Source organism: Stenella coeruleoalba, assembly GCF_951394435.1.
Source record: "Stenella coeruleoalba genome assembly, chromosome: 1".
In the NCBI taxonomy this organism is placed as follows: domain Eukaryota; kingdom Metazoa; phylum Chordata; class Mammalia; order Artiodactyla; family Delphinidae; genus Stenella; species Stenella coeruleoalba.
Window position 1 is genome coordinate 178387693 of NC_137169.1, and position 13365 is coordinate 178401057.

The following is a 13365-nucleotide window of genomic DNA, read 5'->3' on the forward strand; positions in this document are numbered from 1 at the left end:
AGAAAAATATCTCATGTTGTTTTACTATAGTGAAACGTACCCTATTCAGATCAGTTGGAAGATGAAGCTGATCTGAGATTATTAAATTTACAAAATTTATAACGTTAAAAAAATACTAGATAGCAAACTTCCTAAAGGCAGAGAGCTGATTGTACCTGTCTTTGTATACCTAGTATTTAGCTGGCTAACTTGGGCACGGACCTTGGCCTCCCAGTGCCTCATTCTCCTCATCTGTAAAACGGCCATAATATTAGTACACAACATTTCATAGGCTTGTTGTGAGGGCTAAATGCTAGGAAAGCACTCAACCAAGGACCTAGTATGTAGTAAACACCTAGAAGATATTACCTATTGTTGTTAGGCTTAAAAGGACTCAATCATTACTGCTTAATGGGGATGAAATGCAACTTGCTACCTTTCAACAACTTGAAAGGCTCCCCAAGTCCTTCCATGAGATCCCTTTCAGCTCAGTGCTTTGTGACCACCTAGAGGGGTGGGATAGGGAGGGTGGGAGGGAGGGAGACACAAGAGGGAAGAGATATGGGAACATATGTATATGTATAACTGATTCACTTTGTTATAAAGCAGAAACTAACACACCATTGTAAAACAATTATACCCCAATAAAGATGTAAAAAAATAAAAAAAAATAATAAAAGCCCTAGTACCCTTTAAAAACAAAAAAGAATGGATGACCCATTTATAGTTCACAGCACCATTTGCATACCAACAATTACTGTGCTAAAGTCCTTTAAAGAGCTGATTTATTAATTAAACCTGACATTCCCCTTGCACTCCTGTTTGTCCGCTGAATTTTCTTAGTAAATCTTTTAAGTGGGGTAGAAGAAAGTGTCAATCTATCCTCACCATGTACATTTATCCATATTTTAGGTTAGTGGCATCTAAAAGAGTGAAGTTATGCTATATTTTAAATCAAAAGAGCAACACACAGAACCATTGCTACAAATGATACACATTTGTTTTTGAGATGGAGCCTTGGTATATTCTCAGTTCCACGTCAGTCACCTTTCTCTCCTAACCACCTCCTTTGCCTTAAACTCCCTTATTTAACATTATTTCCATCTTGGAACAGAGTCTTTGAATTCATTATGGGGAACTGCAGTTTCCACTTTGTTTTTTATAACTTATTATTTAGAAAGTCCCCTAGTTTTGTTTTTAAGCTTAACTAGGCATTTTATTATTTTGATGACTCGTTTCTTAGCTCCAGTTAGGTGACAGCACTAGCATGGGGAGAATTAAACAGAACCTTCAGGGACTGAGCTAGCCAGGACATGCCCAGGCTGCCTCAGATATGTATGGAGCCTAGAAGAAGAAGACCTCTCCGTGCCCCTCCCACTGCAAGCCAGGCAACCTCTGCCCATAAAGTGCCTCTACCTCATTGCCTTTTTTTTTTTTAACATCTTTATTAGGGTATAATGGCTTTACAATGGTGTGTTAGTTTCTGCTTTATAACAAAGTGAGTCAGTTATACATACACATATGTTCCCATATCTCTTCTGTCTTGCGTCTCCCTCCCTCACACCCTCCCTATCCCACCCCTCTAGGTGGTCACAAAGCACCGAGCTGATCTCCCTGTGCTATGCAGCTGCTTCCCACTAGCTATCTATTTTACGTTTGGTAGTGTATATATGTCCATGCCTCTCTCTCACTTAGTCACAGCTTACCCTTCCCCCTCCCCATATCCTTAAGTCCATTCTCTAGTAGGTCTGTGTCTTTATTCCTGTCTTAACCCTAGGTTCTTCATGACGTTTTTTTTTTCTTAAATTCCATATATATGTGTTAGCATACGGTATTTGTCTTTCTCCTTCTGACTTACTTCACTCTGTATGACAGACTCTAGGTCCATCCACCTCATTACAAATAGCTCAATTTTGTTTCTTTTTATGGCTGAGTAATATTCCATTGTATATATGTGCCACATCTTCTTTATCCATTCATCCGATGATGGACACTTAGGTTGTTTCCATCTCCTGGCTATTGTAAATAGAGCTGCAATGAACATTTTGGTACATGACTCTTTTTGAATTATGGTTTTCTCAGAGTATATGCCCAGTAGTGGGATTGCTGGGTCGTATGGTAATTCTATTTGTAGTTTTTTAAGGAACCTCCATACTGTTCTCCATAGTGGCTGTACCAATTCACATTCTCACCAGCAGTGCAAGAGTGTTCCCTTTTCTCCACACCCTCTCCAGCATTTATTCTTTCTAGCTTTTTGATGATGGTCATTCTGACTGGTGTGAGATGATATCTCATTGTAGTTTTGATTTGCATTTCCCTAATGATTAATGATGTTGAGCATTCTTTCATGTGTTTGTTGTCAGTCTGTATATCTTCTTTGGGGAAATGTCTATTTAGGTCTTCTGCCCATTTTTGGATTGGGTTGTTTGTTTTTTTGTTATTGAGCTGCATGAGCTGCTTGTAAATTTTGGAGATTAATCCTTTGTCAGTTGCTTCATTTGCAAATATTTTCTCCCATTCTGAGGGTTGTCTTTTGGTCTTGTTTATGGTTTCCTTTGCTGTGCAAATGCTTTGAAGCTTCATTAGGTCCCATTTGTTTATTTTTGTTTTTATTTCCATTTCTCGAGGTGGGTCAAAAAGGATCTTGCTGTGATTTATGTCATAGAGTGTTCTGCCTATGTTTTCCTCTAAGAGTTTGATAGTTTCTGGCCTTACATTTAGGTCTTTAATCCATTTTGAGCTTATTTTTGTATATGGTGTTAGGGAGTGATCTAATCTCATACTTTTACATGTAGCTGTCCAGTTCTCCCAGCACCACTTATTGAAGAGGCTGTCCTTTCTCCACTGTACATTCCTGCCTCCTTTATCAAAGATAAGGTGACCATATGTGTGTGGGTTTATCTCTGGGCTTTCTATCCTGTTCCATTGATCTATCCTTCTGTTTTTGTGCCAGTATCATACTGTCTTGATTACTGTAGCTTCGTAGTATAGTCTGAAGTCAGGGAGCCTGATTCCTCCAGCTCCGTTTTTCGTTCTCAAGATTGCTTTGGCTATTCGGGGTCTTTTGTGTTTCCATACAAATTGTGAAATTTTTTGTTCTAGTTCTGTGAAAAATGCCAGTGGTAGTTTGATAGGGGTTGCATTGAATCTGTAGATTGCTTTGGGTAGTAGAGTCATTTTCACAATGTTGATTCTTCCAATCCAAGAACGTGGCATATCTCTCCATCTATTTGTATCATCTCTAATTTCTTTCATCAGTATCTTATAATTTTCTGCATATAGGTCTTTTGTCTCCTTAGGTAGGTTTATTTCTAGATATTTTATTCTTTTTGTTGCAATGGTAAATGGGAGTGTTTTCTTGATTTCACTTTCAGATTTTTCATCATTAGTGTATAGGAATGCCAGAGATTTCTGTGCATTAATTTTGTATCCTGCTACTTTGCCAAATTCATTGATTAGCTCTAGCAGTTTTCTGGTAGCATCTTTAGGATTCTCTATGTATAGTATCATGTCATCTGCAAACGGTGACAGCTTTACTTCTTCTTTTCCGATTTGGATTCCTTTTATTTCCTTTTCTTCTCTGATTGTTAAGTTCCTCAGAGCAACACAAGGCTTGAAAGTCCAGTTCAGACATAGAATTTTTGGCCTCCTTGGAATTCGGTACTAGAATGCAGTGGCACAGGGAGAGAGTCTTGCTGCCCGGCCTGCCATCCAACCCCCTTTTATTCCCAGCAGGCTCTGGTGGCATGAAAGCTCTCACATGAGGCAGGTGGGTACCCAGCTCTGTGTCCAAGCAGACCCCCTGCAAACAGCTCCCCCTTGGCCATTCCAGGAACTGGCAACATGGTCTATCCAGGAAAAACAAACCTGAAAAGGGGCTTATGTGGCCCCAAGTACTTGGGAAATATTCCAGAAGGGAGGATGTGGGCTTATCCCATGAAAGTGCTGCATCAGGACCAGGATTCCTCTTGCCTGGATCTAAAGGCAGTGCTTACTAGGCATTATCATTCTTATTGAGGAGGTAGTTCCTGACCCCAAAGTGGGTATTGGAGAAAGGAGTCCAGTCAAATATAAGTGGATTTTTTTTTTTGAATACTGTGGTGTATTCTGCTCATTATAAAAACTTTAGATGAGGTTAAAGAAGGGAATGAGTTTGGGGACTTCCCGGGTGGCGCAGTGGTTAAGAATCTGCCTGCAAATGCAGGCGATATGGGTTCGAGCCCTGGTCCAGGAAGATCCCACATGCCGCGGAGAAACTAAGTCCGTGCGCCACAACTACTGAGACTGCATTCTAGAGCCCTCGAGCCACAACTACTGAAGCCTGCCACAACTACTGAAGCCTGTGCACCTAGAGCCCATGCTCCACAACAAGAGAAGCCACTGCAATGAGAAGCCTGAGCACTGCAACGAAGAGTAGCCCCTACTCGCTGCAACTAGAGAAAGCCCATGGGCAACAAGGAAGACCCAATGCAGCCAAAAATAAATAAATAAATAAATAAATAAATAAATAAATGTATTTATTTATTTTTTTTAAAAAAAGAAGGGAATTAGTTTAGATGCTAGTGTTGCTACAAATGCCTCCCTGGAGGAGACCTGAACCAGGTCTCAAATGAACATCTGGGGAACATCTGTCCACTATATTTTTTATTAGCATTTATGATGGCCTTTTCACTTCATGACATCACCAGTCATATCATGTATTTTCTTAGACATTTTTCCTCTTTAAGTTTTTGTCTGGAAAACCACCCTGGCAAGACCTCAGTTTTCTGCCCATCTCATTTTTGTGTGTCCCTCAAAATGGAGACAACTCCTTAAAGATCACCACTCCCACTCCTTGCCTTCATGGCACGTGGTTAAATAGTTTCTAAAATGTTTAGATTGGACTTCCCTGGTGGCGCAGTGGTTAAGAATCCGCCTGCCAATGCAGGCGATATGGGTTCGAGCCCTGGTCCAGGAAGATCCCACATGCCGTGGAGCAACTAAGCCCATGCACCACAACTACTGAGCCTGCAGTCTAGAGCCCGTGAGCCACAACTACTGAGCCCGCATGCCACAACTACTGAAGCCTGCATGCCTAGAGCCCACGCTCCTCAACAAGAGGAGCCACCGCGATGAGAAGCACGCACACTGAAACAAAGAGTAGCCCCTGCTCACTGCAACTAGAGAAAGCCCGCGTGCAGCAACGAAGACCCAACGCAGCCAAAAATAAATAAATGTATTTTTTTTTAAAAGCACGGAGTGCAAAAATAAAATGTTCAGATGAATTACCACATTCAAGGGCCAAGAAGGTTTCAGGAGTTTCAGAAGCGAAATGTTTGTCTGAAACAAGCTGCTTTGGATCATGTTTACATGACACAGGCGTGTTCCTCCTGGCCTTCCAAGTTTCGCCCAGAATCGTCCCCTCAGTCCTTTGCTTGGTGTCATTACAAGTAACAAATCAGAGTGTGAACATTTTCATTTTCTCTGTCTATCTCCAAAATGCCATTCTGGGATGGCCTGGTGGTGACTTAGGAAATAAATCTCAAGGCTCCGTGTAGCTGTCCTGTAGGTACTTGTCTTCCCCATGGGCCAGAGAGCATCCTTTGTGATGTTCATGTGATGTTCATGTTTATAACTGTAGAGTTTATTCTTTGGTTTAGGGCATGAAATGATGATCGGCTTACACAGCTCCAGAGTTAAAGCAGAGAAGGTGGGGACACAGATTTCTCAGGTCTTCAGTGAAACAGCTGAAGATCATTGTCCTAGCTTTTTGATGAAGTGGAAAGAATTTGGAATGTGAATCAGAGCAACTGGGCTTGATCCCAGAGCCCTTCTTCTGTCCTTTGTTGCACATGCACTTGCTGAAGCCCTTGGTGGTCGAGGCATCCGGGATGCCCAGGTGGGCGGCACCACTTTCAGTCGGGGACTGTGACTTGGGTCCAGGTTTTTAGCCTCCCTCAGCCTCCCTCTCCCCTTCTGTAAATAGGCAATGACACAGACCCCTCTCAGGGAGAATGGGGAAATGTAAGAAGTGGAAACAGCACATGGGGCACTTACGTGGTCAAAATAAATCTTGCAGAGTCAGTGTCCTGGAGTCCAGCGGCTGCCTGGAGGAGCCAGGTGTGGTCCTGTTCTCATCCTGGGCTGGGGGCCCTGCACTGGCTGTAGCTGCTGCAGAGCAAGTTCTCCGTGGCTAGCAAAGTAGCGGAACTGCCATTTCTGTAGTACAAAAAGAAGATTCTTGCAAGTTTAGCACCCTTCTACCCAACAAAGAAATGCATTATCTCTTTTTTTAAAAAATATTTATTTATTTATTTTGCTGCACCAGGCCTTAGGTGTGGCATGCGGGCTCTTAGTTGTGGCAAGCATGCAGGATCTAGTTCCCTGACCAGGGATTGAACCTGGGCCCCCTGCATTGGGAGCGTGGAGTCTTAATCACTGGACCACCAGGGAAGTCCTGCATTATCTCTTCCTTGAGGCCCTGTTAAATATTGGAAAACACATTACCGAATCTAACTTGAAAATATAATTTCTAGAAAGGGACAAACATTTTAGAAAAATGAAAATTTAAAGGGTTCTAGATGCATCGGGAGCTCAGTTATGACCTTCCCCAAGATCTCTCATCTCACCCAGAACCCATCTGCCCTCACGGAGCTGAGGGAACCTTTATTTTCCTGAACTCTCACGAACAGTTTCCCTCTGGATCCAGCTCCACGTAATTGGGCAGCCAGTGTCTTGGGGACACAAAGTCAGAGGAAATTCTGAGCCAGGCCCTGTATTTGCTGGGAAGGTAGAGGGACCATTTCCAATTTTTCACTTCTTGCTCAAAGTGCAAAAATGACAGGCCTGTGTGGCCTAGTTACTGCTTTCTGTCTCTCCAGGCGCCAGCACTCAGCTTCCTCCTTATTAATGTTCTGTGATGGTCTGCTCCTGGTGCTGTGTATCCATCACACAGGGTTCTTAGAGGGCAGACACCAGCAGGGAAGGTGTTGTGGGCTCACTCTCACAAATATCATCGCTTGTATTATCAGAGCAATTATAAAATACTGCTCTTAAAAATGCAATAATAAAACACCCAACCTTGAGGACTCTCTGTATAATTTATTTGTCTGCCAACTTTCTATTTTTACAATAGAAGGTTGAGCCATGAGGGAAAACAAACCCCAGAGAAGTTTAGTTACCTTAAGTTCTTCCAGGAGATCAAGAAATTTAGACATTTTCTATCTTTTGTTTAAAAAGAAAAAATTTTTTTTTGGCCTCCCTAATTCCATGAAAAATAAAAAGAATGAAAGAAATTGTGATTGACAGCGCAAAGACCTGGAGTTCAGGAGGCTCAGAGGAATGGGGGTGGGAGTGGAGGGGGTGTGTTTTAGGCTCAAATCAGAACCATTTAAGAAAAGAAAATGACGTGGTTGCAGAATGCAGGTTCTATAAGAACGGCTGGAAAATGAAAATGTCATTTCTTACAGAATTAATCCAATGCTGCACAACTGTTTGAGGATTCCTAAAAGTCCAGGTTGATGCTCATAAAGAGCTTACCTTCTGAAAGAATGGGGTTCAATGTTCCAGTGAGGTCAGGAAAAAGAAAAATAAGGAAAACCAGGCCCGGGAAAGCTGAGGACGAGGCTGAGGGCAGGGGACAAAATGCTCAAAGACCTGCTGAACCTGAAGCCACACCAAGCCAGCGGCGATGCTCAGAAAGGAAGGAGGAACTGCTGACTACAAGTGTCTCCTCCTGGAACAGTAGTGCCCAAAAGCTTTGGCTGGTATCTCTCCAAGTGTGGCCTACCCACCATGCCTTGGGATGGTGTTTGTTAAAATGCAGACTCCTGGGACCCGTCCTTGTCTTCCCGAATTAGAACCTTTCGGAATGAGAAGGTGGAATGTGCATTTTATAACATAGCCCAGGGGCACGTTATTCTCACGTCCCTCTCCAGTGCCCTCTTACGCAGTCGGACAATAAACACCAGGTCCCCGCTGTGTGTGGAGAAACATCCCAGGAGTGGTGTGGATGTGCTGCTCCAGAGCCTCACACCTCACCTGTTCCCCTTCTCACAAGCAAAAAGCAGATTCAAATTGGGCAGATGGTGCATTGCCCAGACGCGGAAGAAGCGTCAAGTCAGAAGCAGGGCGAGAGGGCAGGTTCCCACAAGTATCAGAGAACCTCGGGAGAAAATGCTAAACAGCTGTACCCAGGAGGGAGACGAAGTGGTGGGGCAGGGGAGGGCCCCACTTCATGCCAGCGGGCCTGGGCCCTGCCTGCTCCTCTCCGCTACTCTGCCCCTTTCCCCCCCTCTTGGCTCCCCTCTCCCGGCAGAACCTCCCAGTCCCGCCCCAGCACCTGCAGGAGAACCCCAAGACCAGGACGCAGCAGGCTGGCTAACTAGCAAACCAAGAAGGCTGACCGCGGGTCTGGCCTTGACCACTGACTACCTTGTGCCTCCTCAGTTCTCTCAGCAAGAGCCCCCCTCCTCCCTCTCCCCGCTCCGCCCCACCCCCTCCTTTTACCCCCGTTCCCGTACATCTGTGGCCAAGCCCGTGCGTGGCCTTGGAGCCTGCTCTGCGGGATGCGAATCCCTGAGGAGAAAAGTTTCTGGAAAGCAAACAAAAGGCTTTTGTCGGAACCCGAGCCGAGGTGAGGCCGCAGCGGACCTCCCAGCTCGGGGCTGCGACGCCGGGGTCCTCTGTCACAGATGAGGGGCCCTCCTCCTCCCGGGACGCCCTTCCTAGAGAGGTCAGCCCGCCGCTGGCTCCCGGCTCCAGACAGAGTGCGATGCCTGCGCCACCCAGTGGGCGCCACGGGAACTGCACCCCGCGAGCCCGGCTCCCTCCCGCCGCTCACGCTGGACACCGAGACAGTTAAGAACAATGCCTGGCGCCGAGTAGTGCGCGGTGTTAGGTTGCTGTCATTCCTGTGCCAGGAACGAATCCACTTTTAGCGAAAGAAGAGACCGGAATGGCAGTAATATCAACAGCGCGGACGAAGACAGTAACACTACTATTTCGGCGGCGCTTGAAATTTTCCCCAGGGTCACGTTCTGGGCCAGCGGACTCTATCACAGCGCGTGGCAGAAGTGAGAGGTCTGCAGGACTATTACCAGTCTATGTCTTGGGGACCTTGAGGTCCATGTCTTAGAAGCATTCATTTATTCACTGAGCTGCCCTTGTCCTTTAAACTTCAGTCCCTGAAATCCGAAGGAAGCTACCCAGGAAACTGCACCCTCTTCTGCGGCCCGGGGAGCTCTCCTATGGGTCTCGGTGCTTTTTATCTTTTCGCCTCGGAAAAACAAAGGGATATTTTCCGCTGGCAACTTCTCCTACCTGTGGGGACAGAGAAAGGCTCAGAGAGGGGAAGGGAGACTTCGGAGAAGGGGAGGGTGTTGTGGATTTCACCTCCTTGCCCTGAGGATGCTGCTTCCAGCCGGGAGGTGATAGAACACCTGAATCCATCGGGCTTGTCCTCCGCCCACCAGCCCTTGACATGGCCCCCTGGCTGATGTGGGAATAGGACAGTGGTACCTGGCAGCCAGAGCAGGACTCCTCCAGCCGACCAGGTCTGCATTCCCACACCTGAGGCTGCCTTGACACTCTGGATACCTCCCCAGTGGGGTTTGGGAGCCTCACTGAACACCATTTGTAGAAAATCAAGTCATTGTGAAGACATGTGTGTATATATGTACGTATGTATGCTTCCTCACACCAGGTACTTGCATGACTTTCCCCAATACTTGTTCAAGTGTGCCCACATGTCTCCCCAGAGAAATTTCCCCTCACCACCCTAGGACCACAGCCCCTGATCCACCTCCTCTACTCTGGCATTATTCTAGGTAGAACAGGGTAATGGAGGGAACAACTGACTCTCAGAGCCAAGGAAGGGAAGGAAGTTGTAGAAGATGAGGTGTGGCCAAGGGCCAAAACAGGTGGGGTCCTGACAGCCATAGTAAGGGGTGTGACTTATGTTCTGAGTCTGAAAAGGAGGGATGTGATCTGATTTTACATTTTTTTTTTTTTTTAGCTGCTCTGCATGGCTTGCAGGATCTTAGTTCCCTGACCAGGAACTAAGAAAGCACTAAGGCCTAAGCCCTGGACCACCAGGGTATTACTTTTTTTTTTTTTTTTCTGATTTACATTTTTTAAAGATCACTCTGGCTGCCATTTGGAGAACTGATGAGGAGAGTATGGCAATAACACGAGCAGGGAGACTGGTTAGGAGGCCATCGGAAGTGACGATGTAGCTTGGCCTAGGCCAGTAGCAATAGAGATGGTGGGAGGAGGTCAGATTTGGGATATGTATCTGAGGGTGGAATGGACAGGAATCGCTGATGGATTTGGATATGATGTGTGAGGGAAAGAGAGGAATAAAGGATCCTTTTCAGGGTTTTGTCCTGAGCAACTGGATGGATGACAACTCCTAACATGTACTGTTAGCCAGGCTAACTCTTCTGAACCCTTGGCATATTTTAAAGCCATTACAACTGGACAACAGGGGACTTCCTTGGTGGTGCAGCCAATAAGACTCCGCGCTTCCAATGCAGGGAGCCCGGGTTTGATCCTTGGTCAGGGAACTAGATCCCACATACATGCCGTAACTAAGGAGCCCGCCTGCCACAACTAAGGAGCCCATCTGCTGCAACTAAGACTCAGCACAACCAAATGAAAATAAATTTAAAAAAACTTGACAACACTCCTATGAACTAGGTGTTATTATTGTCCCCATTTTACAGAAGAAGAAATTGAGGCACAGAGAGTTTAATCCATTTGCATAGTTTCACATGGCTAGCAAGTGGAAAAGCTCGGATTTGAACGAACTCAGTGTTTAACTACTGCACAGCTCTTCCTCTTTATAAAAAAAGAAGTATGCCATTAACTGTGATAGGGAAGGCTTGGGGAGGAATGGGGTGTTGGGGGAGTATGAATCCAGGGTTCTGGCTTGCATGTGTTCAGAGGAGATGCCTTTCAAACGTCCAAGTTAGGTGTATGACACTGGTCCTGGAGACAGGGAGGGAGCATTTGGGGCTGGAGTACTAACCGTGGCAAGGAGAGAAGAGAGGTCTTGAATGGATGGTGATGGAAACTGATCTTTCAGTGCAGTCCATCAAGCCTTTGGGGCATCAGGAAGGTGTTGAGGAAATTTTGTTCTAGCAGTGCTTGTTTTCATCTGAAGATGCCATGAAAAGTTCTGACCTTGCTCCAGAAAAACTGCATGTGCACACATGCAACATCTTCCACACAATTTCAGGGTGTCCATGGGCCCTCAGGAGCCATCCATGGGCCATTCTGGTGTTACTGTCAAACCTCCCCTCACCCATCAGCAACAACCAGATGTTACCACATCCCATAGGGTCTGACAGGACCTCTGACCAAGTCTCCACAGGTCCCAGCAGCCTCTCTGGCTGCGTGAGGTGGCAGTTGCACCACTGGAAAAACAGACTCGCTGGAGGGTAAGAATGGAGTCATTTTGGAATGGCTACGTAGGGCAGAGCTCCTCACCCACCCCTCCACCCCCGCAGGTGTTGCATCTATAAATGTTTGCTTTGGGTACGACCCCATGTGGAATAGGAGGATGTGCCCACACAAAGTCTTTTGCTCTTTCATTCGTCTCTAGGTGATGTTATTAACCTGGATATTCTCTAAGTTTAAAGACAAGAGTAGCTCATCGTGGGCCCTGGAGGCTGTTGCTGTTTGTTTAGGCTGCCCCAGCTTCCAGCACACCTCCTCTTTGGAGGGAACCCCCTTGTGTGAGTCTCGGCAGGAGGCAGGATCCATCAGGCCCTCTGGGAGTTGAAGGCCCAGGTGTTCCCCCATCTCCCCACCCCCACGGAGCTTGTGGGCTCCCCGTCCTGGCCCAGGCAACTGGGGGCTCTGACCTAGGATGGGAAAAGCGCAGGGACAGAAGAGAACTCATCTGGGGCCGTGGCAGCTCGACCAGAAGACCATCTGTGAAGGCAGCGTTCCGTGCCCAGTGGCAGCAGTCCTGGCAGTGGCATCCTAACCGTAGCGTGGCCTCAGCTGGGTCTCCTGCCTTGGGATGTCTCCCCAGTGTGGGTCTCCAGCTTCCCCGCTGATGACATCTGTGTGCATCCCCACATCCACTGAGGAAGCTCCTTCCGTGCTTAAGCCAGTCAGCCAGTTCCCTGCCCCCCGCCACCCGGGCTCTGCTGGAGTGGCTGTGCTGAGCTTTCAGATGCCGTCTCGCTCTGCCTACAGTAATATGTTTGGGGTTCTTCTCCCGGTCCCTGACATTAGGATTCCTAGCCTGTCAAAGCCTTGCTATGCAACGCCTGCCAGATCCCCACCCGTGTCCCTGAATGCCCGTGCCTCACAGGAGGAGGGCTTCTATCCCAGCGAAGCCTCTGCAGGCGAGAGCCCCTATGTAGGTAGCAGCCAGCCCCCATCATAAAGGTTATAACTACCGCTGTCATGTCCCAGGGACAATGCTTTGACATTCCTGGCTCTATATGAGTCATCAAACCTCCCAGTCTCATGTCCCTGATATTTTTTTCTGACTTCACAAGACCAGCTGAGACTGGTAGTCCTCCTCCCAAGGAAGGCTGCAAGCCTCCAAGTCAGAGACTACGCTGGGAGGCCCCCAGCTTCTCCTGAGTGGGGCCTGGGCTATGGCTGGTGATGGCTGGGTCAGGATAGAGATGTCACAGCTTTTCCAAAGGCAGCAGATGACTGCAGGGTCCTCGGCACTGTGCTGGAATATACCATCCTTTTTGAGAAGGAAGGAAACCCAGCAGCTTCCGACTCACGACTGTGTCCTCCTGCAGACAGTATGCAGCTGAGGTGTCCAGTCGTAGTGTCTGTATGCTGGGCTCACATCTCGTGGCCACTGCCCCACCCACGGGCTGGGCAGAGCTTCCCTGGTACATGCTACTCACGGCCCCAAGGATCGTTGAAACCCCAAAACACTTCCATCCTGGGAGGTAAACAGCTGCTCCTCTGAGCCTACCCCCCAACCCAACTGTGACCTGCCCATCATTACCCTGGTCCTCCCCCAAGGCCCCGCAGACCTCCCCATAACCCAGCAACTGGAGGGTCACAGCTGGCACAGACGCAGGGTTGGGCTGGTGGTTAAATATTTTGGGTATCACCCCGGCCCTCAGGGGTTCTCAGAGCCCATTTTCTCCTGACGTGTCTCCAGTCACCACCCACATGACTGCGCAGTCCCACTACTTCTCACCCCCAAACTAATAGCCAGCCTGTATTCCTCACCTGCTTCAAGTCCTTCCTTCTCCAGGGAACTGTCCTGATCCCATAGGCCACGGATCTTGCCCTCATACCCACATCACACTGCCTTCCTCCAGGCTCATATGGACCCAAGGACCATATGAAGATCCTTGAGAGTCTTAAACTTATCCTTGCCCAGTTGACGGGATATAGATTCCTGTCTTATTGTTACCT

The 13365-nt window shown here is 47.2% G+C and overlaps 1 long non-coding RNA gene across 1 annotated transcript in view; it reads right to left on the bottom strand.

The window, feature by feature from the left end:
- The window catches only part of LOC307196188, a 93957-nt gene extending 85283 nt beyond the window's left edge, over window positions 1-8674 (bottom strand). Inside the window, exons 1-2 of the long non-coding RNA XR_013831062.1 lie at window positions 8481-8674; window positions 6016-6177 (exon numbers count right to left, since the gene is read on the bottom strand). This is a non-coding gene — a long non-coding RNA (uncharacterized lncRNA). The remainder of the gene's footprint in view (window positions 1-6015; window positions 6178-8480) is intronic.
- Window positions 8675-13365: the final 4691 nt, after the last annotated feature.